The sequence below is a fragment of the Balaenoptera borealis genome, assembly GCF_965194805.1.
Source record: "Balaenoptera borealis genome assembly, chromosome: 12".
Taxonomy (NCBI): Eukaryota; Metazoa; Chordata; class Mammalia; order Artiodactyla; family Balaenopteridae; genus Balaenoptera; species Balaenoptera borealis.
In genome coordinates this window covers 65,893,181-65,913,459 of record NC_138869.1, presented here as the reverse complement: position 1 = coordinate 65,913,459, position 20,279 = coordinate 65,893,181, and the positions used below count along the sequence as shown (strand labels likewise).

The 20,279-nt window shown below is 34.6% G+C and overlaps 1 protein-coding gene and 1 long non-coding RNA gene across 3 annotated transcripts in view; one reads left to right on the top strand and one right to left on the bottom strand.

Moving 5' to 3' along the window:
• The window catches only part of COL21A1 (collagen type XXI alpha 1 chain), a 203,008-nt gene that overhangs the window by 151,658 nt on the left and 31,071 nt on the right, over nt 1–20,279 (bottom strand). The window lies entirely within an intron of this gene.
• Nucleotides 6–18,992, top strand: LOC309608013. The gene is made up of 2 exons (XR_014232617.1): nt 6–13,556; nt 13,867–18,992. It is a non-coding gene; the product is annotated as an uncharacterized lncRNA (long non-coding RNA).

Here is a 20,279-nt window from a genome sequence, read left to right as displayed (position 1 = left end):
TAAAAAGAAAGAGAAAAAAAAAGAAAGTTAAATATATTAGAAAAATAAGACAAATACCTAACAATCATAAGTTTGAATTGTTAAGTTGCAACACCCAGTCAAAGCACAGTTAATTTTTGCTAACCTTAAAATTAACTTATGTGCCCAAAATAGCCACATTTCAAATATATAATACAAGACAACAATGAATGGGAGCTGAGGATGAATGTGACAAGTTTTTAATTCATAATCATCTTGGAAAAGCAAAAACTTTTCTAAAACTTTAAGCTTTGCTCAAAATATTTACTAGAATCCACCTTTTAGCATAGCCTGCAGAGCCCTATCACATTCTTTTTATTATCTCAGTGGTAGCACATACCCTTCTTTTAAATGTGTATTTGCATTTAAGAAACACTCAAAGGGTATCTGGTAAAAAATATCTATAGGATAAAGCTGAATAATAGGATATAATTTTTTAATGGGCTATATTTATAAACATTAGGATCTATTTTATTTAATTCATCAACACTCAGTTATGAGACTAATATGTTTTCTAAGTTAGTCCAAGGACTTCACTCCTGGTTAGAATGTGGAACATTGCCAAAGACTGTCACTCTCAACAATGAGAACATGTCAGATAAACTATAAAACTATAGGCTTTTAAGACCCAGCAGAAAAGACAGGGTTTAAAGAAACCTAAAAGAGCTAAATTCCAAAAGTTATTAATACTTTAGAGGACAGAAAAGATTCAAGGCTGCTTTTGTCCCTACTAGAAAGGGAACCCTGCTCAGGAGGAGGAAGAATTTGCTACAGTACAGAAGCAACCAGTCAAAGCTGGAGTGACATATTAGAATCCCAAGGAGTCCCAGCCACAGAGCAAGGGTGCCCCTAGCCGGCAATTCTTCCCCAGGAGCCTTAACTGGATACACGGAATAGACAGGTAACACAGAGAATATTGAAAGCAGTATAAAACAGTCTAGAGAGATCCTCTCCTTCCCTCTCCCTGTTCAAGTCCCCAGGGAATTCCTCAAATACAAATCCTTGTCTTGCTGAAGGTTAGGGGAGAAGCCACAGAACCGAGAAAAGTCCCTCCAAGGTGCTCCAGTCCTTCACTACAGTGGACAGACATATCTCAAAAAGCAGAAAGGACAAGAGAGAAAAATAGAACTCAAATACAAAAAGCTGGAAACCATACTGACAAGCTGAGAGAAATCTCCCAAGGGTCTCCCAAAATATGAGAAGATACAAAGTTTTATGTCTGATCAGGAGAAAAACACTCAATATAAGCAGATCCAGAGATTATCTAAATGTCAGAAGTATCAAGCAGTGTTTATAAAAAGGCTATGATGAACATGTTAAAGGATCTAATGAATAAGATGGACAACAATTGCAAAAATATGTGAAATTTCAAAAGAGGGATGGAAACTATTAAAAAAAGATACAAGTGAAATGCTTGCAATGAAAATATATATCAAAAAAGAAATCATGCAGTGAGCATGCATAGTCAGAGGGAAAGATCAGTAAACTTGAAGATAAGTCAATAGAAAGTATCCAAAATGAAACCCAAAGTCAGGGGAAGAGGGTTGAGAAATAAAAGGAACAGAGCATCTGAAATCTGTGGGACAGTATCAAATGGTCTTGATTTAGCTTCTCAGATGGAAAGGAGAAAGTGAATGAAGAAATATTTTTAAATATAATGGCCAAGAATTTTTCAAATTGACAACAGCTACCAACAACCAGATCAAACACACCCTAAGCAAAATACAAAGTAAGTCATACTTAGGTACATCATACTCAGTTGAAAGTCAAAATAAAAGAGTAAATTCTTGAAACAAACCACAGAAAAAAAGACACATGACATACGGAGGAACAACAATAAGAATTTTAGATGGATATTTCATGGTAATAAAATGGGCAATGGATCAGAAAGATATAAAAATCCTAAATATGTAGATATCTAATAATAAAGCTTCAGAATTCCTGAAGAAAAAATGGAAAAAAAAGCTAAACAAAAGAAATAGACAAATTCAAATCATAATGTGAGATTTTAAGCATCCACTTTTCAATGATTTTTGAAGTAGATTAAAAAAATTTAGTAACAGTACAGAGTTTTGAAAAACTTTATCAACCAACTTCACCTAGTTGACATTCATAGAATGCTCCACCTAACAACAGCAGACTATACATTCTTTTGTAATGCATATGAAAGTCATCAAAATAGACCATGTGCTGGAGAAAAAACAAGACTCAAATTCCAAAGAAATGAAATCATGCAAATTATGTTCTTTGACCTAAATGGTATTAATTAGAAAAGGAAGAAAGTCCCAAAATACTTGGAATTAACCAATATACTTCTAAATAATCCATGGTTTTAAAAAATATCAGAGGGGAAATTTTAAAATATTTCAACTGATCAATAATTGTTTAAAAAAATCAAAATTTTATGATACAGCTAAAGCACTACTAAGAGAGAAGGTTTGGCTTTAAAAGCATATACTGGAAAAGAAGAAAAATGAAAAATCAATATCTAAGCTTCCACCTTAAGAAAATAGAGAAAGAACAACAAATTAAAACTAAAGAGTAAAAAGAAAAAGAAGAAAAAAAGAAAGAAAATTATAATCAATGAGATAGAAAATTGAAAAACAATAAAATTAAAGAGTTAATTCTTTGAACAAATAAATATGCTTATAAATCCTAGCAAGAATAATCAAGAAATAAGACAGAAAACATAAATTACCTAAGTCAATATCGAAACAGGAGATGCCACTACAGAGCCTACAGACCTTAAAAGGATAATAAGTAGACAGATGAAATGGACAAAGTCTTAAGATACACTATTTATTAAAACTGGTCTAAACTGAAATTATTAAAGAAATAGAATTTTTAACCAAAAATTTTCCCACAAAGAAAATTCCAGTGCCAGATAGTTTCACCAGTAATTTCTACAAACATTTAAGGAAAAAAATAATAATCAAACATTTTTATGAAATAACATTAAATGAAAATAGAAGAGGGAACTCTTCTCAACTTTTACTATGAGGCCAAAATAAAATGCTATGAAAAATCTACAGCTTAGATCACATTGAGTGGTAAAAGACTGAATGTTTTTTCCCCCAAATCAGTAAAAAGTTAAGGATATATTCTCACATCACTTCTATTCAAAAACGTACAGGAAGTCCTAGCCAGTGCCATATTCAAAATAAGAAATAAAGACTATAAAGGAGGAAATAAAACTGTAATTATTTACAGACAACATGATTATCTACATAGAAATTTGAAATCTACCAAAACACTATTAGAACTAATAAGTGAATTTAACAAGGTCACAGGACACAAGGTTAATAGTTTTTTTTTTTTAAGTGTTTCTATATAATAGCAACAAAATGGTGGGGGGGGGGATATAATATATTCAATAGTATCAAAGCATCATAAACTTAGAAATAAAGTGAATGAAAAATGTGAAAGACCTCTACACTAAAATATATAATACATTGTTGAGAGAAATTAAAGAAAGCAAACAAGTGGAGAAATCTATATTCATGGATTAAAAGACTCAGTATTGGTTCCATCTTTATTCTCAAATTTATCTAAGGATTCAACACAATCCCAATCAAAATCCCAGCAGATTTCTAAAAGAAATTGACAAACTCATTCTAAAATTCTTATAAAATACAAATGATTTTGAATTACAAGAACAATCTTCAATGAAGAAGAACAATCTGAATAAAAAACAATCATGATTGAGAAGAACTAAGTGAGAGACTTTATACTATCTGATTTTGACTTACAGTCATCTAGCTACAGGAATCAAGAAAGTGTGTCTTGGTGTAGGGATAAATATACTAAATGGAACACAATAAGAGTTCAGAAATAGACCCACACTTACATGGTCAGTTGATTTGCAATAAAAGTGTCAAGGTAATTGAATAGGAAAGGAAATTCAATAAATGGTGCTGGATCAATGGAATAAACAATAAAATGAACCTTGACCCCATCTCATTCCATATGCAAAAATTAGATGAAGCATATATCTAAGTGTAAAAGCTAAAACTATAAGGCTTCTAGAAGAAAACGTGGGACTATTTTCACAACCTTGGGATTAGGCAAAATTTCTTAGGACACAAAAACCACTATCAATTTTAAAAATAGATACACATTAGATTTCACCAAAATTAAAAGATACCATTAACAAGTCAATATTCAGAATAAAATACTTACAAAAAATGACTCTCATAAAGATAATATATTTTTTAATACTCCTACAAATCAACAATAAAAAAGAAAACAATCCAATTTTTTAAATGAGTAAAAGTCTTCAACAGACTTTTTAAATTATTACTTAAGAAAATACAGAAATGGCCAATAAGCATATTAAATGGTTCTCATCATTAGTCATCAGAGAAGTGTGTGCTAAAACCACAATAAGATATCATTTCACACCTACTAAAATGGCTAAAATTAAAAGACCGACAGTATCAAATGTTTATGAGGCTATGTGGAGAAATTGGAACTCATATATTTTTGGTAAGAGTGAAAAATGATGTAACCCCTTCAGAGAAGTGTTAGGTTCAGTTTCTTACAAAATTAAACTATGACCAGCAACCCTTCTGCTAAGTATATAACCTAGAGAAATGAAAACATGTGCCAACAAAGAGACTTTAGCAGTGTTTATAGTAGTTTTATTCATAATAATTCCAAACTAAAAATAACTCAAATGCTATCCACAGAAAAATATTGGATAAACAAGTTGTGTGGTTATATTCGCATAATGGAAGAGAGCAACAAAAAAATAATAAACTTTCTTTATACCCAACAACATGAATAACTTAAAATACATTCTATTTAATGAAAGGAGCCAAACACAAAAGAATACACAGAGCATGATTTCAGGTATACAGAGTCCCAAGATAGAAAACTAATCTGCAGTGTTAGAAATCAGGAAACATTTGCCTTTGATGGGAGAAGTCAACTGGAATGTGGCACAAATAAACTTACTGGGTGTTAGAAATAGTCTACATTTGCAGTGATGATATTTGTGTGCATAAATTTGTCTAAGGCCATTAGGCTGAAGGCTTAAAAACTATATAAATTTTTGTATATAATTTATAGCTCAGTGAAAAACAGTGAGTCCAAAATCATCACTGCCAGTTTTTAAATTAGGCTGGCCCTCTGGACAAAGAGCTATAAAGGTCAAAAGATGTCAGTGAGAAGCATTTTTGGTGAGTCATCACCAGGATGTACTGTTTTATGGCAACAATGTGTACTAATAAATACTGACTAATTTCCTCCCCAAAAGCCTCAAAATTAAGTTATTCTGCTCCTCTACCAAAAATATCCTCATTATTTCTATGTAGTATCTAATTCCTTCAGAATCCTCGGGCTAAAGTGAATTGTTTACTTGTATTATATTCTAGATTGACAATCATTAAAGTAGACCATATGAAAAGGGCATTAAATAAATACTGCCACCATGTTACCTCACCATTGAAACATAACTCATATATTTCATAAATATATTGTACGGCTATTTAATTGTACATATGCTTATGCACGATGCATATAAACTGAGGCATATCAAGTTTTACCATTTACTTTAATCACCTGGGGAGCTTGTTAAACATATGGATGCCTTAGCCCTACCCATTAGCTTCAGATTGCAGGGCAAGGAAAGGGCCAAACATTTAAAATAAAATAAAGTAAAAAGGCTCCCATAGGCTAATGTCCACCAAAGTTCTAGAAATTCTGGTATAAGGCAATGCAGAAATGATAAGAAAAGAAAAAAAAAAACTCCTATTCCTCCAGTAGAGAAGTAAGTTAGCAACCCCAAATAGGAAAGCATAACTCAGAGAATCTCTACAATCAAAATTTTCTAAAGATTGGCTACTCAGAGAGTAGTCAGGCAACCTTAGCATCCCCAATTTTCAAATGTTAATATGCATACAAATCTGTTAGAAATTCATTAAAATGCACATTCTGATTCAGTAGGTTTGGTTTACCACCTAAGATCGTTCATTTGAATGAAGGCCTCTAAGGAATATAGGAACATATGCCATCTTTCAACATAGAAAATTCTGTTTTGGAAAAATTTAACTTTTTAATGCTAAATAAAGAGCTCTTTGTGGATAATGAAAAAGGAAATTACTTTTAACAAAATGTAGGAATGTAGGAATTTAAACTGAGCTCACCTGCTAATGTGGAATATATACTAGGCTAACTATCCATCCACCAGGCAATCCAGGTTATAGATTTAACACTGCCCCCAACCCACTATAATTTCATATCTTTCTTATAGTGTTCAAAAAAAAAGGAGATGAAACTGGTGATCTGTAATCTTCCTTTTAACTACAGAGACAATAATCCATATACTACGGCCTCATAGGATTATTGTGATAAGGAAAATTTACAATGTACAGTGTGTGAGACAACACTATGTCATTTAGTCTCGGCAAGTGTTTGAGGAAAATAAGGCTGACTTAGAGAACACGGCTTGCCTCTAAGAAACAGGCTCACAACTTACACGCAGGTTCTCTCACTCCAGAATTCTTTCCACTCTATTCATTCAATGACAAATATTTATCAAGTACCTATTATGTGACAGATACTCTTTTAGGTGCTGGGAATTCAGAAGTGACCCAGATAAGCTAGATAAGGGATCTGCTTTCATGGAGTTTATGTGCCAGATTTTAAATATATGATTGAGTGAGATCATTTCAGATAGTGGTGGGTGCTATAAAGTAATGAAAACAATAATGTAAACTTGGGCCAGGAGCAGAGGAAGAGCTGCTTTCAATTTGGAGTTCAGAGAAGGCATCTGAAAGGATGACCTGTGAGCTGACACTTGAAGGAATGTGAAGGAGCCATCCTTGCCAGGAACTGGGAACCAAACTTTCTTCTGTGGATGGAGCAAGTTTGCTTGTTCTAGGAACAGAAGGAAGGTCAATGAAGGAGTGAGGGAGGAAGAGGAGGAAGGGCAGGAGCTACACGGAGGTAGCAGGACCCCACGAGGTATGTTACATTTTGAACTGTTTCCCTTAAATGCAAAGTGAATCCATGGAGGGTGTGAAGCATATGTGCACCATGATGAGGTTTTCACATTGAGCAGAGCATCCCACTTTCAAAATCAAAGAGCTCTCTAAAATTTAAGAATTAGTGGATTCTCAGAGAAACGAGATCAATTGATAATTATCCTCTTTTAATTTTCTTCTCTCTTCCATTTCCTAAATTTATCTGTCATATCATATTCCACTGCCACTGTCACTAATATTTTATTAAAATCAAAATAAATACTTGTAAGTCAGTTTCTGAGAACAGTGGGTACAAATGAAAGCAACTTCCTTGTCTCCTTTCAATGAATGCATCTTTCATTGGGTCCACTGGCTGGAAAGGCATGGGAATTCGCATGAGGAGCCACCAGGAATGCATAAAAGCTTTGCAAACGAGGGACTGTCAGGAAAAATGCCATCTCAAAATGTGGTTGCTGAGCTTGGTTGTAAAACCTTCAAATAAATTTGAAGACTAAAAATAGTCCCCTCTTGAGACACTAATACTCATGCTTCTTTATATGCTCTGTCTTTGAACTAAACTGTAAAATAGGAAAAGGTGGGGAAATTGAAATTCTGGTCCTCACATTTTTACACACACACACACATGCACACACACACACACCTATTGTGTTCTATATTTTTAACATTAAGGTGGTAGGAGGAAGCATCAATTGGGACAGGTAGAATTGAGAAAGGCAAAATGCTGGCAAACCAGTGAAAGAATTAAGAATGGGTTCATGTACATATGTATGTATGTAAAGTTTGGTTCGTTTGAGTGATCATTGAAATAACAGAACTAAACGTAATTTTTGGAATTTCATAGGTCAAAATATGCCCCTCAAAATATGTAATTAATCAATGTCACCTTTATTGTGTTAACAGTTCATGGTCAACTAAACAACTGACATTTGTTATCATACTTCTCTAAACAAAAATCTAATATGGTAGCCAGACAGGTAATTATAAATCCCCATTTTATAGACAGGAGGCTAAGGGATTCCAAGAAGCTATTATTTTACATTTTGCAGAGTTTGCTTTCACACTGCAGAGTGGATGACTGCTTTCTTGATCCATTTATAGAGTATATCACATAGCATCCATTAAAGCTGCACAAGAAAAAGTGAATGGCAGTAACTTGGTGGAGTTATTGTAGTTTGGTGGAGAGGTTTAAACTCCCATCTCTTCTTTAGAAGCCATAGCAGCTTCTAAATATTCAAGCAATGAAAGAATATACATGTCTGTGTAATCATTCGAAATGAGACCAGTAAAAAATAGCCAAGGAACATGGAGTACAGTGTACTTTATTTGCCTATGCCAGCAAATCCACTAAAATCAGGCCATTGGATTCTGTTAGTAATTTTATGCTGTGTTTATAAATATAGCTCTTTTTCCTATCCCTAAATTCCTTTTATATTAACATATATTAACCTAATTTTTATTATTTTTTTTTCTTAACTCAGCTCTAATTTTTACAATAAAGTATCAGGAAAGCAAAGACATCATTCAGAAAGGGAAAGCTAATAATATTTTGATCTTGGAACTCAGGTCAAATTGTTCTCCAACTTCCTAATCTTCTAATTCTTCTATGATACACAAAAAAGAATGCTGGATAACAAGTCATGCAATGTGAGTTCCGGTCCTAGCTGTGCCTTGTTTACCTGCTTAGAAAATAAAATGTAAGCATTTACAAAGCTAAATAGCAATACAGGATAATAAATGGAAAATAAATGGATAGATAAAAGAGGAGCTGGGGTGAAAGAAAATGGGTGGAAATAAGCAATTAATGTTCAAGTGATATGAAGAAAATAAGCAACTCTAGCACCCAATTATGATTTCTAAATACCATTTCCCATCAAAAGAAATGAGGCTGTTTAGGGAGAATAGCAGATTCCAGATCCGGGGGACATAAGACATGAGACAGAGAAATCTTGTCATTCTAAAAACAAGGAATGTCTCAAAAGCGACTGGGATTAGATCAAAAGGACCCAAGAGCTAAGTTGAGGGGCTCCCATGAGCTAAAGAGAAAACTGTCTGATCATTAGAAATAATAGTTACTACAATAGACTGATTTACAACAATTTACTAAACCTATAAGTTCATGATGATAAATACAAAAAACAAAAAACAACCATTGGTCACCTTTGGAGGTTGCTAGGGTACAAATAAAGAAAAAGAATCAAGCATTTGTCCTACTTTTCCTACATGGATAATACTTCAGGGTAATAAAACAGTTAATGATAAATGCCAGAAGAATGTAATTAGAATTAGAAAATCATATTTTGCAACCACTAATGAAATATGGATGTAGGCAAGGATCACCAGTGTGCCGATATGACTGGGTGAAAGGTTAGAGAGGAAATCAGGACAGATGCATTACTTGACTACACTTGAACCCACTCACCTTCCTTAGCATCATTAAAGTAGAATAAGACGTATGTTCCTTCAGACATGACCTAATAAGAGCACGTGTCTATCTGTGAATAATTTTTGGTCAATAAAAAGTAACACCTGAACCTACTCAATTCTCTGTATCCGCCCAGTTATAAGAAATTCAGGCATCTATTAAATGACACCAAGAGGATGAAATCAGCGAAAGTGAAAACTTGTGCAGTTAATATATCAGTGGCAAGAAAATAAAAGTAAGGGGAATTAAATTAAATGCAGTTGTGGACTCTGTTGGAATCCTGATTTAAACAACAAACTGTACATATTTTTGAGACAGAGAAAATTGAACATGGACTGGGTATTAGATGATATGCACCATTTTTAAAAATTCATTGGGTGTGATAGTAGCATGGTAGTTTTTTTGCTTTAGCTTCTTAGGTGTTTGAAGAAAAAAAGATATAATAAAAGTATCAATATAAACCACCCAGTGGGGAAAATATTTGTAACAGATATAATCAACACAAAATTGTATCCAGAACACAAATTGTCTATTCTAAATGTTTTCTAAGATGAATAGTAAACCCAATTTGTTTTGTCTTATTCTTACTTTAAATCTTTTTAATGGCCAGAGTTTACTAAAAAATATGCCATGAAATTCCTAGGTGAGGCTAATAGCAGCACTGTACTAACAGAGCATGTGTGATAGTAATGTAAACACCAGCCATGGCAGGGAAGAAAGCAATATATCAATATATTGAAGTATTTACCTCCATTCAAAAAAAAAAAAAAAACCCTCATCTAGTTTGCAGTGTTTCTACTCTAAACTAATTAACCAAATTGGGGGTAAGGATTGGGAGGGCTGTAGCTTAAATGTATATGTGATATGCATAGTAATTAGTGTAATTATCCTCCCTTTTTTAAAACAAATGTTATTTCAGTGGGTCATTCTCTGAAAATTCAAATTTATTTTTCTTCATTAAGTTGCCCCCCCTACAGTTACTAGTTTCAAATTAAACTAATTTAAAGCTGCCTAATTAATGAAATACCTCTATACTTTTATCAAAACTCAATGACTGTTTATGCCCACATCAGCAATTCTAAGCATGATGCTATATGAGTAGTTATTTTACTGATTTTTCTAACCAAGTTTGATGAGTTTCAAAGATTGTGAAATGGTCAAGTGAACACTGGAGAAAAGGACGGCACCAATTCAAATTTCCTGGAGAGTTTAAGAGACTTGGTTTAACCTGAATAATTTACTCCTAAATCATTCTTAATTCTAAAAGAATTAGTGCTAAGCATTTCATTAACATTCCTTATTCTCAAACTGTAGTTATGATACATTAGAGGGTTTCCTAGAAATGCTTTATAGTAACTTGGGGCCTCATATAATTGATATGTACTGTGTATTTAGGTTCATTTTTAAAGGTTTAGATCATTATTCTTCTATTTTGAATTATCATGGCTCTATGACTGCTATTGAGAGTTAACCACTGATATATTATTTAATATTAATTGCTAGTCAGAAACAGAGCCCCTTACAAAATAGTAAGATTTCTATAATGAATATGAAGCACTTAAGTGATTTTATACTATAGTTTTGCTACAAATACAATAACTGATCCTACTCTGAGGTATTCTAGGTTTACAAAAGAAATTCTAGTTTTGTTAGACAAATAACACGTTGATAAAGACAGCAGTTAATTAGAATATGATTATAATTACCTCTCTGAACTTACAATTTTTCCCTTTCAAGGAAAACAACTAATCACGGAAAATAAAAATGCGTGACACTTAGCATGGAACCCAAGAGAAGACACAGGGAAAAACTAAAATTTAAAGTCATTGACAAAGAAACAAAATATCACCAAGGAAGAGGCACACACACAAAAAAAATAGGCAAAGGATAAACACAAAGCATCATTGTCATCTAATTTAATACAGTACTTAAAGTTCTTAGTGATCTCTAAGAATATGTTGTATAAAGATGTTATACGCATGGTTTCCATAGTTAGATATTTCTACAGTAGCTTATCGAAGCATGAGAAAACAAAGGATATATACTCAAACATTATTAGAATTATCTTTATCCATTAATGATGTATACCTATCTGCTACAAATCAATGAGTGAAAGCATTATGTGGCTTAAAAATATTAGACTGGGTGTTGGAAGATGATATTTAGCCTGATTCTGCCATCATAAGAATTTAAGCAAGAGAGAAAGAAAAAAATCAGCTGGAACTGCTCCCTGGGACTTGGTTTCTTTTCTATAAAAAGAAAAGGATTGACCAGTCTGAAATTCTATGAATCTGTGATAATCAGCAAAATCAATTTACATGTATTCTTTTGTGTTTTTTATTTATTTATTTGTTTGCTTATTTATTTATTTATATTTTGGCTGCACTGGGTCTTAGTTGCAGCATGCGAGATCTTCGTTGTGGCATGCAAGATCTTTAAGTTGCAGCATGCAGACTCCTTAGTTGCAGCATGCGGTTAAACAAAAGTATAATTATACCATTGCATTGCTGCTTTACAAAAAAACAAATCATAGACATTTAAGAAACAAGTATCAGAGCCAAGATACTATATTCCAGTGCATAAAATACAAATATGCAGTGTTGATTAGATACAGTTTAAAGTTCACCATGTAGTAAATAGTGCTTTCATTTACAATTATTCATGATTACTCTCATCCACCTCATCGTTCCTTGTCTGATCTCCTCCCAACCAGTAACATCTCCAACTTCACTAATGGTTTTCTGTGTAGAAGAATCGTCTCTACAACTAGTACGTGTACTTAATGCAGGGCTGATATTCAAACCCTGGTCCACCAATCACTAGCTTGGGCATGTTCTCAAACCCTGTTTAGTCAGTTTCTTCATCTGAAACAAGAAACACCCCTTCTAGGACTATTGTAAAGATTACATGATATAGTAAAACTCTCACTCATGTGAGGTTAAATTGCAAGTCACAAGCACTTTACATTTCACTCTTTACCCTCCCTAGATTCCTAATTACAAACAAGAAAGTATTTTACATATGTCTTTTGTATCCTGCAGAGCCCTCAACAGCACTAAGTTCTCAGAAGGCACTGAAATATTTGTAGCATCATTGACTCAATAAGAATTTATTGAGAATAAACTTGTGTCAGGCTTTGGGGTAGGCATGGGGAGAAAGTAAAAATGAAGAAGAATGTTACAGCTCTTTCACTGGAGATTTGTAAATCAGCTAGATACCACATAAGGATATTAGAAGTATGAAGTAATTCTCACATAACTTGGAACAATTTTAACTAGAGGTTGACCAGAGTATTTAAAAATACAATACAAAAATAACAAAAATGCATATTCATACCTAAATAGGAAAGATTTGAGGTTATAGCCATTGTTTATAACCCTAGATGAAAGTCCCTGAGAGTTAAACTCTAATGAGCAAAAAGTAAATTTTTGTCTAATTGGAAACCTGTTTTCTTTTTCTTGGGGCGGGACTCACAGGAAAAACATTGCAGTGATTCAAGTTCCGTGATAAAGGAGAAAAAACAAAATGGGTTTGCATAGACAGGATGAAATCATGTTTCCATAGAAACCCTGAAATGGTTTGTTACAGCCCAACTTAAGTTGGCAATTTTGGCTAATTTCAACTATAAAAATAAATGTGGCAACTTAAAAAAATTTACCCCATCTTATCATGAATATCATTTTCAAATAATATTTAAATACATAGAAATCACCTCACTGGATTTAAGACATATTTTTAAATTTCTTTAATCATTACCAACTTCACCTGGCAAAGATATCATTTAAATTGGAAACAAATCCAATGAACTAAGTTGTGCCAGAATAAACAGAATCTAGAATATGGTTCTCCTCTGATTCTAATGTTAGAGCAAGAACAAGGACAAAGACTTCCTCTATTACAGACTAGCAGAGTCTGTGGGTTTAACAGCTTTCACTGAATCATGATAACCAAAATAGACTCACAATCCTATCCCAAACAGCAAGGCTACTTTTTTTCATGTAGATTATTTTGTTCAAATTAGAGATCCATTTGATCACGGGCATATTCGGCCACAAATAAGTCACCAAAATGTTTGTTTTATAGTAATGATTTAAAAAATATTTTTGTCCTATTTTTTACTTTCATTAAAGGCTTTACTCTTTTTTTTTTTTTTTTTTTTTTTATTTATGGCTGTGTTGGGTCTTCGTTTCTCTGCAAGGGCTTTCTCCAGTTGCGGCAAGCGGGGGCCACTCTTCATCGCGGTGCGCAGGCCTCTCACCATCGCGGCCTCTCCTGTAGCGGAGCACAGGCTCCAGACGCGCAGGCTCAGCAGTTGTGGCTCACGGGCCCAGCCGCTCCGCGGCATGTGGGATCCTCCCAGACCAGGGCTCGAACCCGTGTCCCCTGCATTGGCAGGCAGATTCCCAACCACTGCGCCACCAGGGAAGCGAAGCCCCAAAGGCTTTACTCTTATTTAAGGACTTCACTGTCATACAAGGATTGGCCCCAGCCTTTGAATTTGCTTCTTATGAATTTCTTTTGCATCACTCTAGCTTTCAGACACAAGTCAGAAGAGCCAAAGCCCAGGCAAATATGTACCCAAACAATCAACTCTGAATGTACACACTGCTATATATAAAATAGGTAACCAACAAGGACCTACTGTATAACACAGCGAACTCTGCTCAATACTCTGTAATAACCTAAATGGGAAAAGAATTTGAAAAAGAATAGATGCATGTATATGTATAACTGAACCACTTTGCTGCACATCTGAATTGAACACAACATTGCTAATCAACTATAAAAAATAAAGAAAGAAAAGAAAGAAAGAAAGAGAAAGGGAAAGGAACCTGTCCAGTCACACAACCTAGCTCAGCTCTTCACTGCATCCAGTAACCAGCTCACAATCATACGTAACTAAAGTTGAGCCTTCTAGGTTTTATCCACCCAACAATTTCAAAGCTGGGAAACTAACAATTAATTCTCAAAGGATCACTCTTCCCTTGACTGTCTTGCGTGCATGCTCCTTTCTCTCCTTCCCTTCATGGCCAAATGTCATGAGCAAGGTCTTCATCTGTTTTTCCTCCATTTCCCGACCTCCTGCTAAAGCTTCACCCACTACAATCCAATGTCTGACTCCAGTGTGCTACTGCTACACTGCTCCTGTCAAGGGCACCAGTGATTTCCTAATTGCCAAAGTAAATCAACTCTCTCTGGCCATCTTTCTTAACCTCTCTGTGTTAGGCTCATACAGGTGTTTTTTGGTTTTTTTTTTTAACTTTCTCCCTAAGTCTTCCTGACATCATTCACCCTAGGAGTGACTTATTTCCAGACTCCTCTGAAAGTCCCTCCTACTATCCACTGTGTGTTTAGGTTCCTGGAGTTTAGCCAGAGTCTCTACATTTCTTATTCTGCAGACTGTCACTGGAGAAATGTATCCTCCCCTACAGCTCTAACATCCACTTTGATACCACTGGATCACAAATGTTTATCTCCAGAGCACACTTCACTCTTTCATTCAAGAGTCCATTTTTAAATAATTATATCCAGAAGTCTAGTGAACATCAACTTTTATACAGCGAAATGCATCTCAGTTTCAAAGTTTCAACAAATCTTGACATGAGCTTAAAATCTATTCCTGAAAAATGGCTATTGTCTTTCTACTCTCTATTCAAGTAATGACTCCACTATTTACCCAGCTATCCTAAATCAGAACCACGAATATCTTCCCAAAGCTATTTTCTGTCCATCCTCTCTCACAACAAACAAAAAAAACCTCAAGACTCTATCCTCTACATCCACTGTCACTGTTGTAGGCTTGGGGTTTATCATTTCATATCCACCACACTACTGAAATAGATGCAGAAGAAACATTTGGGAATTTCAATACATTCATTATATTGAAATACACAATACCCATTCCTTATTTTAAAATAAAAAGACAAGATTTTTTAATATGACAAAGCCAAAAACCATTAGGAACCATAATAATTAATGGTAAAATGTTAGAAGAATTCTCTTTGAATAAAGTCAGAAGTAATACAAGGAGGCCTGCAATCATCTCTGTTTAGCACTTAGACATTCTATCTAAGAAAATAAGATAAAAATAAGGTGTAAGGTTTGAGAAAGAAATAAAATTATCAACATTATTAGGGGAAATTACCTAAATTAAAAAATCTCATAAAAATAATTTAAAATAAGAACAGAGTTCAGCAAAGTTGTTGCATACAAAACTGAGCTTTTTAAAATCAAATACCATCCCTTATTCTAGCAGCAAGAGATTCAAAAATGTATTTTTGAAGACTTTATTCACAGTAGCAGTAAAAATAATGGCACATCTAGGTGAACACAACAAAATTATAATTGAAGGACAAAATGTTCTAAATATATGGAAAAATAAGTGCATTCATATGGCAAGACTTAATATAAAGGTGATAGATCTTCCCTCAAATTAATCTATAAGTTCAATGCAATTCTCAAGATTGTAATAGGGAAGAACGAATCTGACTCCACATTAGATCTGTTCTGTTGCTTGTGCTTAGTCATGCTAGCTCTGCACCTTTTGTAAAAGAATGTTGCCAATAGCCTGAAACATACAAGATAGCCTATTCTCAGGGCTCTGACCTTTAAGGGTCCATTCATACAGAGATAAAAAGTTGCAGAACAGAGAATAATATTTGTCTCGTTGGAGGTTTGCAGGAACATTGTGACCTGATTTACATGGACAGCTGCAAGAACAAAGGATTCCTACACCAGGAAGTTTGCAACAAACAACCACACCCCTCACTCACCTTGCCTTTAAAAATGCTTTGTTGAAACTCTTTGAGGAGTTTGGGGTTTTGGGGGCATGATCCACCTGTCTCCTTGCATGGCCCTACAGTAAACCTTTCTCTGCTCCAAACTCAGACGTTTTGGCCTCACTGTGCACTGGGCACATGAACTTGCATTTGGTAACATGAGTTCCTAGAGGGCAAGGTTTAAAACCACTAATTCCCTAAACCACACTATGCTTTACATGTTAGAGACCATCAGTTAATATTTTGATGGCTCATCCACCACTGGTATTGAGTTTTATTTGTTTTCAAAATGGTGATAGATCTATGCTAATCCATCTGCACCTTCTGAGATGATTTCTTTTGGGGTCACACATCCATGGAACGATTGGCTAGGACAGAGTGTACAGAATGCAGTTGTGGAGGGCTACAAAGTCAACTGGCACATGGGACATTTTCCCACACCAGTGGCCATGTTCCAACCAACCAACCTAGCCAGCCCAGATACCATCCAACTCCACAAAGAAGATCAACATTATTATTTTTGGATAAGAATTTATTTTTATAAAATTTATATTTTAGCTTTGAAATTGTAAACCAACTAGAGCCAAAAGGTAATAAACAAAATATAAAAACAGCAAAAAGATATCCATTCCCTATTCACATACACATAAACTTCCTTTTTGGCCCAGGATGACTTAAAACCCAATCCACACTAGGATGACTCAAAGAAATGCTGAGAATCCCATTCTCTCTCCTTCTACTCTGTGCTCTGTTATCCCAATAATTCCCATTGGAATACTCACAGAGCCTCTTGACTACAGTCAACCTCACACAGATGTGAGGGTGGACAGTTGGACGTAGCCAGTGCTGGGTCAGCATTATCACTGCCTCTGACTATAGGAAGATTCCAGTTCAAGTCCCATCCCTAACCACCTGCAGAGTCTTGAAGCTATGTTTTCTTGACATTGTCAAAACTTCTTAACACATGAGAGCTAAGCTGCATTCTTCCACATCTGTTTGCATTTGTAAACAAAAAATCTTTTAAAGTATGAGATCATTTGCCTCAACATTCTTCATATTTTTATTTTTTATTTTTAAAAATTTTATTGAAGTATAGTTGATTTACAATGTTGTGTTAATTTCTGCTGTACAGCAAAGTGATTCAGTTATACATACATATATTCTTTTTCATATTCTTTTCCATTATGGTTTATCACAGGATATTGAATATAGTTCCCTGTGCTATAAGGTAGGACCTTGTTGTTTATTCATCCTATATATAATAGTTTGCATCTGCTAATCCCAAACTCCCAATCCATCCCTCCCCTACTCCCCCTCCCCTTGGAAACCACAAGTCTGTTCTCTGTTTCTGTGAGTCTGTTTCTGTTTCATATTATTTTTAAAATTGTAAGATAATTACAGTCATTTCTTTCCGAAAATTAAGAACATGAGAAAATAAATTTGTGTATTTAGAAGAAGAGCCCTAATTACATATTCCAAAGCAACTTACAAGTATTTCCTATATTAATCAAACATATATTCAGTGGTACACATATTCTTCAAATGTGTGAGTTCTTATAAAAATATGGCCAGTCCGTTTTTTAAGGTGTAGAGTTTGAGTGCCAATTATAAAATATATTAAGTTACAAAATAAGAAGAACTAGTGTTGGAGAATAGTCTCAAAAGTGATCGAAGTATGATGTTAGCTTTTTAATTAAAATGAGATTTCTATGAATGGACACTATATAAGTTTCACTGAATGGTGTCTTCTATCTGGACTCCATTTGGTGGGGTCCCACGGCTGGGTCATCTGAAGACAAATTACTAGTGAAGTCCAGACTTTATCTCAGTTAACTTAATCACAAGGTTAGAATAGAAATCCAGTCCAACTGTGGGCACCACAGCAGTGAAAACCAAGGATTGACTTTTCTCAGACACTCAGAAGAGTATGCATTAAATACATTGAATGAACAAGAAATTCCCTAGGAAGGGAAAAATAAAGGGAATGGCCCTTAAGAAAAATTAACCAAAGGACTGAAAGGTACTAGAAAGTCCCTCATACCCAATTTCATTGATTTAAGAAGTTGGAACTCAATGAGGTTAAATATTCTAACTAATATTAAATGCAGTGACAGAGCCAACATCAGAAACTGTGTTCCCAAATAGGGTTCTCCCCCATCTACCATACTGCCCCCTTTAACTGGGAAAAGGTTCAATGTTCTTGTTCTAGAAGCAACCTGTAGGAGTCAGACTATGGTTTATACACCTGTAGTATCTCTAGATACCTCAAGAAAACTCCACCCATTCCTTAAGACTGAGCAGAAACATCACACTCTAGCCCAGGCTCTGCCAAGCATCAGATCCCTGATCCTCCTGGTCACAGGGCCCCTCTAAGAGCCAGAGGCCACAGGTGCATCCAGAGATAGGAGGCAATCCTAGTCCATGAGGACCAAAGGTGATAATCTTAGTTTCTCATATGGTGACATGCTATACAAAGTATTAAATATTCTGTATCCCCAAATGATAAGATACCCAGTCCTTGATCTGTACTATAAAACTATCTGAATACAATTTAGTACCTTTTTCTTTAAAGAAGAATGCATTAAAAATATTTATAGAACACTAGCTTGGTAAAAAATATTAGAAAGGTATCCAAACTTTTCTAAGGTACCATGCTTTCAAAGTACAGAGAAAACATACTTGATGAATATTCAGTAGTTTTATACGTCTAACTGTTCTCTAATATTATTTCCAAGCATAAAAGTAAGAGAAAAAAAAAAAAAAGCAGTTTCTTTGTAAAAAAAAGAAACTATAAGTAAAACATCAGAATAACTTCATGAAAGTTGTTCACCGTATCATTATTTTGTTCTTAGTACCTTTCCCAACACCTCTTAAAATCAAAAGCTTTTCCTTAAATTAACTGTGCATTAAAATCACCATATGGGTTGTCATTGCTATAGATCTACAAGGTAACATCTCCCTCTTAGATGGAAATAGAATGCATCCCTCATCCATTTCAATCACAGAGAAAACACTGGATATATATAGTACTCTGTAGCTCCTATCACATATCACCATTTTAAAATCATTGTTTTGGGCTTCCCTGGTGGCACAGTGGTTAAGAATCCACCTGCCAGGGCGGGGGACATGGGTTCGAGCCCTGGTCCAGGAAGCCTGCTGTGCACCACAACTACTGAGCCTGCGCTTTAGAGCCCGCAAGCCACAACTACTGAGCCCATGAGCCTAGAGCTCATGCTCCACAACAAGAGAAACCACCACAATGAGAAGCCCGCACACAGCAACGAGGAGTAGCCCCCGCTCGCCGCAACTAAAAAAAGCCCGCGCGCAGCAACGGAGACCCAGCACAGCCAAGGATATTAATTAATTAATTAATTTTAAAAATAAATAAATAAAATAATTGTTTTTCCTTGTATGAAGTGAGGGGTGTTACATAGCTTCTTGAAATGTCTTTTAATTCTTGGAGTATTATGTCTCCTTTCTTTATGTTGCATATAGTATAAAATATTGAACACATCTGTATGGGGCTTTTGAACTGGTATTTACTATTTCATACTTGTTTTTAAATCTTGGAATTGTATTATTTTCAGAAGTAACACTAAAGGGATTCTCCTTCTTGTGCTGTCTTTATCTCAGGCATAAGTTTAGTATTTCTATCTGTCCACATAAAGTGGGAAGAAAAAAATTAAATTGGTTTAGGTTTAAGTATGTATTTAAGTACTCCAAGTGACTGACTAAAATCAGTGATTAGGTTAATGGCAGGGTCATCAAACTGACACTTTACTCTTGGAGAAAAACCATTCTAGAGGAAGGAGGTTGTCCCCATTATAATTTTGCTTTGAAAAGTCAACTTACATGGGCAGAGTTTGCAAGCCAAAGTGGTGAAAGCTGTTACAAACTTAAATCATTTAAGATAAAGAAATCTGATTTGGTTTACAAAAATGTAATTAGCAAAAATTTCAATGCAATATCTATTGCTTTATTGAAGCATATCTATCCTTTGTTATATCATCAGGATAAATTCCATTTCATTACACAATTATGATACACAGTTATGGTTTGTCGAGCAGCTGACCT